General features: G+C 48.5%; 1 pseudogene; it reads left to right on the top strand.

The window, feature by feature from the left end:
- Positions 1-8136: 8136 nt before the first annotated feature.
- The window catches only part of LOC142575010 (uncharacterized), a 44046-nt pseudogene continuing 36863 nt past the window's right edge, over positions 8137-15319 (top strand).

Here is a 15319-nt window from a genome sequence, read left to right on the forward strand (position 1 = left end):
TTCCTGAGTCCACCATCCTACACAGCTTTATTACTGCCTCAATGTAGGTCGTGCAGGTTTCGCCTGGTACTTGCGCACGTCGCAGTAGCGTCTGTTCTGCACTTTTCTTTTTCGTCGCGGAGTCGCCGAATCGCTCTTTGATTTCCGAAACAAATCTTCCCCATGTTGTGAATGTTTCCTCGTGGTTGTCGAACCACACCAACGCAGTATCCGTTAGAAAGAACACGACGTTCGAAAGCTGAGAAGCGCTGTTCCACCTGTTGGCGGCACTCACCCGGTGATAATGGATGAGCCATTCCTCGACGTCTTCGTCCGATCTTCCGGCTAAGGGACGCGCATCTCTCAGTTGCAGAACAGAACTTGCCGGGGCAGCAGTTGGAATGGGCCGTTGTTCTTCTGCGTCGTGGGACATGTTCAGCTCCGGTGAATTCGGTGGGAGTCCAGCAAGGCGATGGCTCCGTCGAAGAACTTGTGGTTCAGCCTCCGTCTTCGGGTGTCGATTACGCATCACCTTTCACCACATTGTTACGAGAAGCTGCGGAGAAATGGTTTTATTTACAGGAGAATTCGACGATGATGGTAGCGTGATCGTAGCGCAGCCCGGCCTCTCTAACTCCTAGTTTTCTTCGCCCTCTCTTTCTTCTCTTCTTGTGCGTGCCTTTCGTATCTGTTACAATATGTTGCGAGAACTGAAAAACAGTCGCTTCCTGTTTTCTTCATTCAGTAACCTGCCGCGTGCATCGGCACTGTGATGCCCTTTCGTCGATACGTGGTGCCGGCCCGTACTGACACAACGACATGACCTCGAAATGTAGTATCCTTATGCCATTTCTTGAAAAGATAACTATTTGTGTAAATCAGCGTTTTTGGTTGAAACCAAGAAAACAAGAAAAAATATTCAAGCGGTAGGTATCATTTTTATCCGGCATTTGAGTTCTAGCTGAAAAGAGTCGGTGAAAGCAAATTTACAATAAAGCTAAGGCGACCCACAATCTGCACACAACCGCAAGCCTACATGCGCTCCAATGAGAATAACCTGCCAAAGTTAAGGTCATGTGTCAGCTGGCCGCTCAAGCAATCTTTACTTTTTTTTTTCGTTTCTGCATCCATTCTGCCTGCGTCTGCGGCAAAAACGTGAAGTGGGAGGGTGGTGGTGGTGAATTGTAGCAGCAGGCGGGTTTAGCTTGGCGAACAAGTCCGGCAATTGCTCCAGGCAGATAAAAAAATTATGGGGTTTTACGTGCCAAAACCACTTTCTGATTATGAGGCACGCCGTAGTGAGGGACTCCGGAAATTTAGACCACCTGGGGTTCTTTAACGTGCACCTAAATCTAAGTACACGGGTGTTTTCGCATTTCGCCCCCACCGAAATGCGGCCGCCGTGGCCGGGATTCGATCCTGCGACCTCGTGCTCAGCAGCCCAACACCACAGCCACTGAGCAACCACGGCGGGTCCAGGCAGATAGATAAACAGAAATTGGTGGAGGCAGGTGGTCGCGTAATGGTTAGCGTGCCCATTTCCCAAATGCAAGATGGAGCATTTGGGAGATGGGCTCGAATCTCGGTGGTTTGTTTGTGAAGACAGCTTTCTGTGCTCTCTGGTGACTGCGAAGCTCAGAATGATGCGGCATCCTGACGACAACGGTCGCCGTCAACGTAACAGAATAAGCGGGCGTGCAAGGTCACGCCTAAAGCCGAAAGCACATTCAGAGGAAATACACTATACTCTTGCCGACAAAAAAAAAACGTGATGAGTAACGAGTGGTGTTGTTGAGCGAGGCTGTAGATGGATAATGTCACCATAGACAGGACAACGCTCCAATCCCGGTGCTCAGCGGAAATATACGTCGACAGTGTGTCAACTAGCGTGTAATTGATACTTCATTAAGGTCGTTGCGTGTTTGTGTTGTGTCTAGCAGGAGCGAGTAGCGTAAGAGATGACACTGGAGAGAAGGCGGTGAGCGAAGTCCGCGAAAAGTAATTGAGGATAGCCATATTGAACGTCGGCGCCATTTTGAATAAAGCCTGCTACTTCAGTTGCTCAGCCGCCAGAAAGGCTTGTGTCGTAGCATACAGCTGGGCGTATTTGGTAACCACAGCGATAAACACACATTTTGCGGAAGTAAACAGAGGAAAGGGACGTAGTGAGTTGGCCGCCCTTTTCGAGCTCTGGCTTAGTTTGAAAAATGAATGTGGCGAAGTATGACGCACAAAATAGTATATGCAAACCCAAACGAATCAGCGTGGTCATACTTGCGCGACATGCCATGGTGGCCTGCCACCAATACATCATGAACTTGCAGCGATGAGAATTTTCATTGCCTACTTGAGAATAAAAACGAGCACATCGGAGACGTCCGAGCGACATTTCTAGGGTACAAGAGTACGACGCCCCCCCCCCCCCCCCCAAAAAAAAATCACGAATATGGGCGTCGTAAGATCGAGCACTACGGCGCTTGTTGATCTTGTTTAGGATCACGTCAGCATTTAATTCAGCGTTTATTTCTGAGAAAAAGAGTTGAAGGCGCCCGTTTATTTGCATCACAATGGCAGGCGTAATCAGGCAAACATTGACAGCATTTCATTAGAGAGTGCCTGTCTACTCTGTGGAGATTACGCATGACAATGACAACAAACGCAGAAAGCTTTGCTTACATCGATTCGCACATACATAGGATTCGCATAATTTTTTCACTCATTGAATACAGTGCATTCTTCGGTGTCATTCTTCGACAGATGTTACCGATTTTCGCGCAATGAGGATTGGAACAAATTGTCTCACCTTGCGGCTGTCACCTTCCTCCTACTGCCAACATTCCTTCCCCTCCTAGTTGCTTAGCTTTTATTGGGTTCGGCTGCTAATCACGAGGTCTCGAGATCGAATGCCAACAACGGCAGCGGTATTTCAATGGGTGTGAAATGCGAAAACCCGCGTACTTAGGGTTAGGCACACGTTAAAAAATCCCAAGTGGTCTAAATTATTCTCGAATCGTCCACTACGGCGTGCCTCCTAATGAAATCGTGGTTTTGGCAAGTAAACGAGGGTTGCAATGTGGGCTTGTTGTAATGCATCTTCAAAGGGAGTATGGTAGCGCGATTCAAAGACAGGACAAGAGAAGACACAAAGGGACACACACAGCGCTGTGTGTGTCCCTTTGTGTATTCTCTTGTCCCGTCTTTGAATCGCGCTACCATACTCCCTTTGAATTTGGCAAGTAAAACCTCACAATGTGTTATGTAACAATCGTTAAGGATGTCCTGGGCAGTCGCACAACTTTTGAATACAATTAAGCGTCAGGAGTTGTGCGCGAGGTCTTTGAGTATGTGGATAGCCTTTATGGCGTTCGATAGCTGCTAGTCTACATTGCGGCTATATAATACGGCAACATGGTAGAGAATGTGGAGAACACACAAATCCCGCATATATTACTGCACAATAATTTTAAATATCGTACTTGCTTCACGCACGTGGACAACCGCCATAGGGGACTACTTTGGAAACTAACCGCAAGTACTGTATATGTCGTACCCAATGGTGTACCTGGCCTGGTGGCCGGTAAATGGAGACGTAATATTGCGAACAGCTTCGCCTATAGCATGCTAACGGACGACGACCCAAACTGAAGTGACTAGTGCAAGAGTGGACAGGGAACACTAAAGACGCTACAAGGACAAGCGCCCAGTTGGATGTTTGCGCTTATCCTTGTCGCCTCTAGTGTCCCGTGTCCACTCTTGCGCTAGTCACTTTAACATGGAATACCAACTAGCCCGGTCTCACACCCTGCGACGACACAGAGACAGTTTGCTCAACTCTTGTATCGTGACTTTTGTGTTAAGGTGAAAAACCAACTTATCCATGTATATGTATTTATGCTTAAGCACATCTAGATTTGCAGCTGCGGCGGTGGCCCATGAGTGCGCATTGCAATGTCGCTAGTGAAATAATTGTGTGAACCTTAACGAATTCGATAGGGGAAAATCAAAATCCGTCCATGACGGCATCTCTAGTAGACGCTGTGCGATGTTCGGACGTTAACAATGTGTGCCGACTGAAGAAAGGCTGCCCCGATGTACTTCTGACGATTAGGCTAGCTTCTTTACTCCGTAGAATGAAAAAAAAGAAAAAGAAAAGGAAAAGGAAAAAAGAAAAAAAAAAGAACCGCATCAAAAGCCCAGAATCAACCATTGTTCGTCGCGACTAAACGCTCTTAGGATGACGAGTAATTTCTAGGCGACGAGCGAATACGCTTGATCAAGACCACTGATAACACCGGCGGGACAAGCATTGTGGCGAAGTTCAATGCGCAGGGATAGCTTTTATTTTTTTTTTATTTTTGTGGTTGACGTCATCACGTGTCACCGCGGGAAGTTTGAAAAGTTTAAGGTTAGTACGCCACGTGGTGGCACTCACGCGAACTAAACCCTCATGTCCAGAAAAGCTGGATACGCTATACCAAAAATCCCTCAGTACTGTAACAGCGAGTCGGAGCTTCTGTGTGCCCACACGCATGCCGTGTGCCCACACACATCGGAGAGGCAGCCAAGCGGCCAAAACGGCTTCCCCTAAGACGGCGAATCTCATCCCGGAGTACTTTTCGAATCAAAACCGAAACGGCAACCCACCTGCAGGTGGCGTCGTTTGCAAGAAGCCTGTTGATCTTACCTAATTAACTAATTAAACGCAACCTAAAGAATATCCTAAGGAGCGCCACATGACAGCAAATCATGTCTTTCGTTTCATTCAATTGCGGTTAATACCTCGCTTTAAATCCTTGTTTCAAGTTACGTGAAATGCCCTGTATAAAAGATATGCATAATAACTTTTCACCTGCATCCTATGCCCATGCCTTATCGCTTGGCACGTTTGCGCAAAGACGCATATGTGAGCACTTTATCACTTTGCATAATATCATACACGGGTCATTGGTTATTACGGCACCGATTTCATTCGTGAAGTGCCGTGGCCGTGAAACTCGAAGCACTCACCCCCTTACCTAGTCCCATTCTAGCCATGTTTGAACACATCTGAATTTTCACTTTTCCCGTCAACAGTCGAACTCTGGAAAGGGCTTGGCGGCTGACTTCGGCAGTTACCTCCCACACATTTTGCGAAAGAAATGCATCATAACACGTCCCATTAGTTCTAAGACCTGCTTGCCTACTCTTCATTTCTGTAGCCTTCAATACGGGCTTTTCAGATGCAATATTGTTTTGTTCTGACTTGTCCGCATATGTAACATCCTCTTCTGTTGATTGCGCACTCATGCAGTTGCGTGTAAATAAATAAGAGACTATATACATATATATATATATATATATATATATATATATATATATATATATATATATATATATATATATATATATATATATATATATTGTAAGGCGGCAAATAGCCATTTGCGGACATCGCAAGCGTAATTTCGACGATAGAGAACACCAACCCGCAACTCAAAATGAGAAGCTTGGCGGCGGATAGCGCGTGAAGGGCGTGTTGTTGAAGTGTCAGGAATGTAATCCATCAGTGTCGCATTCCAGGGATCTTTGCGTTGCTCCACAGGCATGTTGACGTGCACAGGTGACGAAAACGCCGATTCGAAGAGTGAAATGCAAGTCATGTCACTTGGTATAAGCGACCGAGAGAGGGCATCCGCGTCGGTGTGTTTACGGCCAGACCGGTAAATGACGCGGATGTCGAAGTCTTGTAACCGTAGAGCCCATCGCGCAAGGCGGCCAGATGGAACTTTTAATGTCGATAACCAACACAGAACATGGTGATCTGTAACGACGTCGAAGGGGCGGCCGTACAGGTAGGGTCGGAATTTTCCAAGGGCCCAGATGATAGGCACGCACTCCTTTTCGGTGACGGATTAGTTGGATTCCGCGTTCGTTAGTGTTCGGATTGCGTAGGCTACTACGCATTCATCATTCCCAATTTTTGCTGTGAAAGCACGACACCCAGTACTACACCACTGGCGTCGGTGTGGACTTCCGTGGGGGGCCATGGGGTCACAATCGCACAGTGCGGGAGGCGAAGTGAGCAAATGCCGCATTGTTTCAAAAGCATCGTCGCAAGCTGTGGTCCAAGAAGAAAGTCGTTTGTCGCCGCGAAGCAGCTGAGTAAAGGGAGCAATGATAGAAGTGAAATTCCGGATAAAACAACGAAAGCAGGGCGATAAAGCTCCGAAGTTCTTTCAGGGACGTGGGTTTCGGGAATTCGGTGACGGCGCGAAGTTTGGAAGCGTCAGTTAGTATGCCATCTTTCGATACGACGTGTCTGAGTATTGCAACTGCTTGGCTCCAAAGCGGCATTTCTTCAAGTTGAGCTGGAGGCCTGCCTCGATGATGCACTGCGAGACATGTTCGAGACGGTACAGATGTGTGAGAAAATCTGGACAAAAGACGACGACGTCGTCAAGGTAACATAGGCATGACTTCCATTTCAGCCCACGAAGGAGATTGTCCATCGTTCGTTCGAATGCAGCAGGGGCGTTGCAAAGCCCACACGGCATAACGTTGAATTCGTATAGGCCGTCTTTGGTCACGAAGGCTGTCTTCACGCGATAGGCAGGATTCATAGGCCCTTGCCATTAGCCTGAGCGTAAACCGGCTGAAGAAAAATAATGTGCGCCTTGCAAAGAATCCAGAGCATCGTCGTTGCGCCGTATAGCGTAGACGTCTTTGCGAATTATCTTATTAAGACGGCGGTAGTCGACGAATAATCGAATTGAGCCATCTTTTTTTCTTAACCAGGACTACAGGTGATGCCCAGGGACCATTAGAGGGTTGAACCACTCCCCGCTCAAACATTTCGCTTACTTGGCTTTCGATAACACGGCTCTCCGCGGGTGATACAGCGCAGTGGTGCGTGGGTGCCGGTGTGGATCTCGTGACGTAGAGTCGATGTGCGGCCTATTGGGGTTTGTTGACAATAGGACGTAGATTTGTATTTCCGTAGAAGGCTGAGAAGATACGAACGCTGCGTAGGGCTCAGAATGGCATCCACTGAGCTATGGAAAACATCTTGCGTAGGTTGGGGAAAAGGCAAGGTATAAGTTAAAAAGTTCAGGTCTGAGCAGGTGTTGTCAAGAGGTGCTTCAAAGATGGTTACTGAAATGGCAGGCTGAAGACGTCCAAGGCAGTCGCCATGCGCCATGACGTAAGACAAGGGACGTGGCCTTAGCGTTGGAAACGAGCAGTCGCGTGCAGCCACCGCTGCCAGTTAGGACAGCGAAGGGAAGGGAACATCGTCGGCGAACAAAAATGTCCGTAGGGACAAACAGGGCAGTAGTGTCAGTGGCGAAAGTAGAGCAAGCATTTGCAATAACAGAAGAGTGTGGAGGGATCATGGTGTTTTCTGTAACGGCCAGTGTGTCACCAAAATGGTCAAGGTCATGTAAACGGGTATCGGGAAGCGGAGAAAATTCAACTTAGGCGCTAGAGCAATCAATGATAGCCTGATGATCGGAAAGGAAGTCCCAGACCAAGATGTCGTCGTATGAACAGAATGAGAGGACGACGAACTCGACTTTATACGGGTAGCCTTTGAATGACGATGGTGGCGCTACATGTGAAAACAGGGTTACTGCACTGGGAACTTGCTGTCCGGAGTGACAGCGCAGATTAGAGGTCATTACTTTTGGAAGCTTGCGTCAAAGTCCTTCCGTAACTATTGAAACGGTGGCGACTGTGTCGACTGATACCAGTGTGACGACGCCTTCTACAGATACTTCGATTACGTTCGTCGGAAGAGAGCGACGCTTTGCGTGGTTTGACTGGAACGGAGTTCTCGCCTATTGAACTGCGGTAGCTAGTTTTCCTGCCCCGATGGGGCTGGACGCCACCGCATGGGGGAAAGTGAGCCGCGACGAGGGGATGGCGAGCGACAATCACGGGCACAAGGAATGACTTTGCTCGCAGACGGCAAGTGCGAGTCATTTGGTGGCGAGAAGAACGAAGCTGGCGAAGTGTAGGGGCGGACAGGTTGATCATTACCTTGAAGCCATAAGCGACCGCGACAGTGTCGTGCTACCTGACCAGGGATTCCACAGAAGAAGCACACGGGGCGATCGTCGGGTGTACGCCAGGGTCCCGCGCTAGCTGGTGATATGGTGGTGTACACTGGAGGGATTGGACATGGCGGTGCAGCAAACGGTGCTGCTGAAAAAGTCGATGGAGGTGGTCGTGCTGCAACCTCAGCGTGGCTTAGAGGTACAGGTAATGGTGGCGCAGCACGAGGGGACTGAATAGCTTCGGACACTTGTTCCAGGAGCATCTGACGCAACGTAGGGCCAAGGACGGCGTAGGACCTGGGGCGGCGGTGAGTAGGGATAGCTGGTGGGCGACTTCGGAGCGTATAAATTCGTTGATTTCGCCGAACAGATGGTCGTTGTTTGTCACAGCGGCTAAACTTGCAATGGAAGTATCGGGGATCGAAGAACGTCGAGTGAGTAGAAGTTGCCTCCTGAGTTCGTCGTAGCTTTGACAAAGTTAAGCGACTTCGACCATGGTCCGCGGCCTTTTCGAGAGGAGCTTTTGAATGCGCCGTCTTCGATGCCCTTCATTAAGTGACGGATCTTGTCAGACTCAGACATCGATGGATCGACGTGCTTGCAAAAGTCCACAACGTCTTCTATGTACTTGGTGAAGTTTTCACCGGGTTGCTGGGAATGGTTTCGCAAGCGTTGCTCGACACGGAGCTTCCGCACCTCAGGGCGATCGAAGACTTGCATAATGCGCGCCTTGAAACCTGGCCAGGTGGCGAGCTCGGAATCGGGGTTATGGTACCACACGCTAGCGACTCCCGGGAGATAGAAGTTCACGTACCTGAGCTTCACAGCATCGTCCCATTTATTGTGGACACTCATGCGCTCATATGTCGAGAGCCAATTTTATTCGTCGTATTCGCCGGAACTGCTGAAGATCGGAGCATCGTGTTGACGCACTGAGCCAGGAGAAATCAATGTTGGCGATGCCGGAGGTGTTGTTCGGCTGGCTTAGTCAGGCATGATGGCCGGCAGTGTCCCATTACGTAGTTCCAAGGTGGTTGGAGAAGTACTACCCAGCAACTCCCCCAAGTATGCAAGGCGGTTTATTGAGCACTCAGAAACGCGTCCATTTTAGGCGTGCGTCAGACACCGAGGGCGCGAGCCCCTCTTCGTTGGCGGGCCGATGATGGCAGTGCGTCAATAGAGATGGAGCGTGCCAGTCTTCTTCGCTACAATATTGTTACAAACGAGGTGTTTAATGCAGAACCCGATGAATCTGGTTGATAGGCGCGGCTGTTAAAGAGCGGTCTCGTGGCCGCTTGGCTAACGTCGTTTTCTTCTTTCTTTCATCTGGTTGTTAACGCGGCACGTGTGGTTCATGACAGCTTGTGACATTTCCCGGCTGGCAGACGAAGCCCGCCGGTAGAGTCAGTCATCTCGTGGGTTGTAACGCCTCAGACGCGCGTCGTGTGTCACTTCAGCCTTGGCCGAGCGTCGTCCGCTGCTCGTGAGACGCGCAATGGGGTAGTTCGCTGAGGTGCTCCAGAATAACGTAAGGGCCGACGTATTGGGCGAGAAACTTCTAGCACAAGCCACGCTTCCGCAACGGCGTCCAGAGCCACACAAGGTCACCAGGATCGAAGTCAACGTGGAGAAGGATTGGTTGGGATGTCAACAGGAACTTGAGCTGGCGAAACGATGAGTCGCAATCTGCAGTGCACTCAAAGGGAACGCCTTTTTGGAGAAGGTGTGTAAGGGGATAAGGCATGTCAGCAAACCGGGGAATGAATCGGCGAAAATAGGAGCACAAGCCCAAGAATCTTCTTAACTGCTTGACAGAGTTGGGTACTCTAAATGCTTCTACGGCGGCAGTATTTTGTAGATCTGGTAGGATGCCCTCTTTAGCGACCAGATGTTCTAGCACAAGAGTTTGCCGTTACCCAAAACGGCACTTTTTTTTAATTGACCACAAGATCCGCTTTCTGCAAGCAGTTCAAGACCAAATCTAAACGTTTGCTGTGCTCACTAAACGTTCGCCCGAAGATCACAACGTCGTCTAAGTAGCACATGCAAACTTCCCCTTTTAAGCCGCGTTATATCGTGTCCATGTACATTTCGAACGTTGCGGGCGCGTTACACAACCCGAAAGGCATCACGTTAAACTCGAATAGTCCGTCGGTTGTTACAAATGCTGTCTTTCCTCTGTCGTCCTTGTGTATAGGAATTTGCCAGGAACCTGACCGTAAATCGATTGAGCAATAGTAAGATGCCCCAAAGAGACAGTCGATGGCGTCGTCAATTCGTGGGAGCGGATATACATCTTTCTTAGTAACGGCGTTTAGGCGACGGCAATCAACACAGAACCGCCACGTACCGTCTTTCTTCTTCCCCAATATCACGGGGGCTGCCCAAGAACTAAATGATTCTCGAATGACGCCTTTGCATAGCATTTCTTGGACCTGATCTCTGATTTTCTTGCGTTCTGACGCGGATACAAGATAGAGTTTTTGTCGGATTGGCTGGGCGGCTCCTGTGTTGATGCGGTGACGAGTTCTGGACGCAGGAATTGATGGCAAGCCATCGTGCTGCGCAAAGTCGAATACCGAGGTATGTTTCGTAACCAGGGCCATCAAAACTCGACGCTCGTGATCGCTGATTGACTTATCAATCATGGAAAGTATCTTCGAGCTCCCGAGGCTCGAGACACTGGTTGCTCCTCCATGGGGGAGCTCTGTAAGTGCTGCCACCGATACGGTTGAGTCTTCGTGAAACGTGGCAATCTTTAGGCCTTGAGGTAGCACGGTACTGAATGCAGACCTGTCCTGCCCACATCAATTTCGCTTAAGTAAATGAAGCGATGAATTTACAAAGATATTGTGAAATATTTATTGCCCACATCAATATCACTTAAGTAAATGAAGCGATGAATTTACAAAGATATTGTGAAATATTTATTGAACAGCGCGTTACTAACGAACAGTGAACAGCGTTTTTGCAAGTGGTTTTCATGTACTACACAATTACGAGAGTTTTATTGTGACTTAGCGTGCAAAATTGATATGAGTTAGCAAGTAGGGGGGGGGAGTGCATTTTCTTTTTGGACTTCCTTAACGCACTTAACATAGTCTTTCATTCTTTGCCTCTTGATAAACTTCGGGTGCTAAATATACATTCTAGCGGTTTTCGGTGGATAAATATTCACTTGTTGCATGCCCAGCAGTGTGCTCTGCTGAATGGCACTACTTGAAATTTTCGGAAGGCCTTGTGAGGGGTCCCGCAAGGGTCTCTTCTGTGGCCCGCTTTGTTTGTAATTTATATTTTTCACAATACTACGTGCATTAGCTGTCATACGAGTTTAAGTTTCGGCGCAGCTTACGGTGACGTAGACAGTCGTATCACTCCTTGTGTAAGAAGGTCGTTGATTTGTCTGTCCATTTCGACGCTGTCGGCTTCTGAGCATCGATAGAGTGCTCTACGCATGGGAACATTGTTAGCAAAAGGAATAGGATGTGTTTCGCTAGTGATGCACGCAATGTCAGACTGTCATTTTGAAAGAATGTTCTCGTACTTCTGGACAAGCTGCTTCAATGCCATCCTCTGAGTTTCAATCACAAAGTTCGAATTCCTGCAAACAATCGTGCGTGTTAGCCGTGGAAGAGTTTCGTGGATGAGAGTGGAGGATGTCACTCCTTTGGTGTCGAGTCAGGGTATCAAGATCCTGAGACAAGGTAAAGAGAGATGCACTGTCCAAGCCAAGATGTAGGTTGCTCTTCATGCCTTGTACATGTTCCTTCATTTCCTTTGCGATTTTTCCTGTCTGTATCTTTAGATTGACGTGACCCAATTTTTTCGTAGATGTTGCAACTTGTTGTACGTTGATGCATGAAAGTCTCATTATTTGTAGGTGAGGAGTCCTCAACACACCTTCGCTGATACAGGTAATTGTCGCTCCTGTATCAAGAGCAGTACTGACAGAGTACGCGGTAATGAGTGCATCAAGTTAAATTACCAGAGCTTTGGGTCACACTCCTCGTTTCCCTGGTTAGTAGTGAGGGCGGGAATGCTTGCGCGTCGTGGACATTCATTGTGCCATTGCATCTGGCAGATGGTGAGCAAGTCGCTCAGCACGAGTGAGCGGTACACGTTATTAGCTGTTCTATCCAAGCACTCGCAAGTGTTTGACTTTTCATGGTAGAGTGTATAAGCGCGACTGGACGAGGACGAAGAAAGAAACAGATTGACAAGGCGTCCGAAATTCCTACTTCTCGAATACGCCATCGTATCAATACCGGAAGGGGCGCCCTATACGACAGAAGCCGTACAGACTATTCCCGACTCAGCGTAAGGAAATTGGCGAGCAAGTACAGGAAATGCTGCACAAGGGGATAATTCAGGGCTTGTCGAGTTCCTTGGCTGAATTTGTCATTCTCGTGAGAATGAAAGATGGTAGTTGGTGATTCTGTGCAGAATAATGGCGGCTAAACAACGTTACCAAGAGAGATGTCTACCCACTACCGCGGATAGATGATGCATTAGACTGCCTTCATTCGGCTCCTTACTTCTCTTCTGTAGACTTGAGATCCACCTACTGGCGGATCCCGTTGCATGCCACGGATAAGGTAAAAACAGTGTTCTTGACACGCGATGGACTTTTTGAATTCAATGTCATGCTGGTCGCCTCGTGCAACGCACCCGCCACCTTTGAACGCTTCATGGATACTATTCTGCGAGGTTTAAAGTGGGAGATGTGCATGTGCTAACGCGACGATGTTATTATCTTTGGGCGCACACTTCACGAGCCCAGCAGGCGTGTCCGCATTGTCCTCACCTACATACAGAAGGCTTCTCTTGTGCTCAACTCTAAAAAGTGCCATTTTGGTGAGCGCCGAGCCTCGGTGTTGGCACATCTTGCGGACAAAGACGGCGTCAAGTATGACCCTGCGAAGATAGACGCTATTGAAGCAATTTAACCGCCTCACTCTGTAAAACAACTTCGCAGCTTTCTAGGGCGCTGCTGCTTTTTTAGGTGGTTCATTCCTCGATTTGTTGACGTCGCTGATCCCTTGACAAGCCTCCTGCCCAAGAATACCGCTTTCGAGTGTGCGCCTGATTGTTCGGCTTCCTTTCAATAGCGGACGTTTCTGCTGACGTCACGACCGGTCCTCCAACACTTCAATCCTTCCGCGCCAACAGAAGTCCACACACATGCGACTGGTGTAGGTCTTGGTGCTCTTCTGGTTCAACGTTTCGATGACAAAGAACACGTCTTCGCCTACGCAATTCGGTCATTAAGCAAACCTGAACGTAATTACACCGTGGCTGGGCAGGAATGTTTTACTGTTATTTTTGCAGTACAGCGATTTTGGTCATGCGCGATTTTCATGTACGTAAGTTCGGACCACATGAACTGGGACGAAGTATTACCGTTCGTCCCTTGAGCATGCAACACCGCGCAACATGAGACAAGTGCATTTAGTCCGTTTTTCCTTCTTTACGCTCGTCTGTCCAGGTACACATTGGACACTATCTTTCCTTTTGGTAATCACGAGGACGCTTGAATCGTGGAAACCTTCTGCCGAGCGGACGAGGATCGGCGCCTCGCTCGATTACGTAATCTAGCATCACAAAGCAGTCAAAATCCCGATACGATAGTCGACACCGGCAAGCCACTTAGGATCCGAGTGACCCTAGTGTGGATATGGACTCCTGCGCGTAAACGCGGTCTATGTCGAAAACTGCTCGCCGACTATGTTGGACCGTTCATTGTGGTTGAGCATCTCAGCAACGTGAATTATAGAATTGCGCGCCTTCCTTCCAGTGGATGACGGGCATCGAAGACCGGAATCGCGCATGTAGCCCTCCTGAAGTCGTTTACTGAACGAAAGCCCCACTGACTTCTCGCCCGGAGGGCATCGTCTGCGAGAGGAGCCATATTACATTGCATCATAGGTTTTGGGGCAGCAGCAGCAACATTAAGAGGGCGGCGAGGAAGGAAAATGCCACGTGCAGTATGGGGCACACACTTGTCCTACGTCTCCTTGAAATAAATGCCTGCTACACACCCCGTAACAATATATATGTACATATATATATATATATATATATATATATATATATATGTATGTATATATATATATATATATATATATATATATATATATATATATATATATATATATATATATATATATATGTATGCATATATATATATATATATATATATATATATATATATATATATATATATATATATATATTGTAGTGGGTAACATGCATGTGGCGCTGTGCGAACTGCCACCGCTGCGGCGCGAGACCCGAGCTCGGGCTGCTGATACGAACGGCTAGGACTCGCGATCAAGAGCGACTTGCGATCCCTCGTACGAGCTGCAATAAACCCCCTTTCATTTGGTGGAGGTGCGGGGTAGACCTCGGAAACTGGAACTCCGAAGCCGGACGCTACCGACTGCTACGACCATGCCTGACGAAACCACCCAGGAAGATGCACCACAGCCTCCGGCGGTCATCGTTTCCGGTGTGTTGCGCCAGCGTGATCCTGCCATCTTTAGCGGCACCGATGATCATGACGTGGAGGATTGGTTGTCATCTTACGAACGGGTGAGCCAGCATAACAAGTGGGACGACGTCACCAAGTTGCACAACGTGTTGTTTTACTTAACTGGCGTCGCGAACCTCTGGTTCCGAAACCACGAACACGATTTCGGAACATGGAGCACATTCAAAACAAGTTTCGCTGAAGTGTTCGGGCGCCCCGCTGTGCGCAAGCTTCGCGCAGAGCAACGCTTACGGGGGCGTGCGCAACATCACGGTGAAACTTTCACAAGTTACATCGAAGATGTCATTGACCTGTGTAAGCGCGTGAATCCGTCAATGTCAGAACAGGACAAGATCAAACACATTATGAAAGGCATTGATGAGGACGCCTTTCAGATGTTGTTAGCGAAGGATCTGCGTACCGTGGCCGAAGTTATCAATTTGTGCCAAAGTTTTGACGAGCTACGGAAACAACGCATCTTAGCTCGGCGCCCACCGCCTACGGAAGATTCGTTAGCAGCATTAATTATTGGCGACAACCACACAACTTTGCTGAGGCAAATAAAAGAATTTGTGCGCGAGGAGGTCGCACGACAGCTCTCGATTTTGCCGACCACGGAGAAGCCTTCTCAATGTTTGGCTCCAGCGCTCCGACAGATAATTCAAGAGCAAGTGACCGAAGCTCTTCCACCTCCGTGTCAGCCGGCTCCCGTGGCCGCGCCTCTGACGTATGCTGAAGCCGTTGCACGGGCGCCTCGTCTACAGAGGTTCTCTCCTCC

Source organism: Dermacentor variabilis, chromosome 3, assembly GCF_050947875.1.
Source record: "Dermacentor variabilis isolate Ectoservices chromosome 3, ASM5094787v1, whole genome shotgun sequence".
In the NCBI taxonomy this organism is placed as follows: domain Eukaryota; kingdom Metazoa; phylum Arthropoda; class Arachnida; order Ixodida; family Ixodidae; genus Dermacentor; species Dermacentor variabilis.